Raw genomic sequence first — 292 nt, 5'->3', positions numbered from 1 at the left:
TGACCGCATCTTATCATCTTAAACTCCCCCCATTAGACAATGAGCTACTCCAGCATCAGGAACTGTGTTCATTTCATCTTTGTCTCCCTGAAAACGTTTCCTTAAAGTGGAATCCTGCCCATCATTACTAACCATTTCACTAAGGCCCCTATCCTACACTTTTGTTGTGGATGGAAATGCCATGCATCACAAAGTTTCAACAATCCCTTGGATTTCACATCCATTTTTATTAATTTATTACTTTGACCATCATAACTTTGTTAGCGCATCAGGGATGGGATCCTGTTGTTAC

Source organism: Pteropus vampyrus, unplaced genomic scaffold (genome assembly GCF_000151845.1).
Source record: "Pteropus vampyrus isolate Shadow unplaced genomic scaffold, Pvam_2.0 Scaffold906, whole genome shotgun sequence".
Taxonomy (NCBI): Eukaryota; Metazoa; Chordata; class Mammalia; order Chiroptera; family Pteropodidae; genus Pteropus; species Pteropus vampyrus.
The sequence above is the reverse complement of the archived record's forward strand: the minus strand, read 5'-3'. Positions refer to the sequence as shown.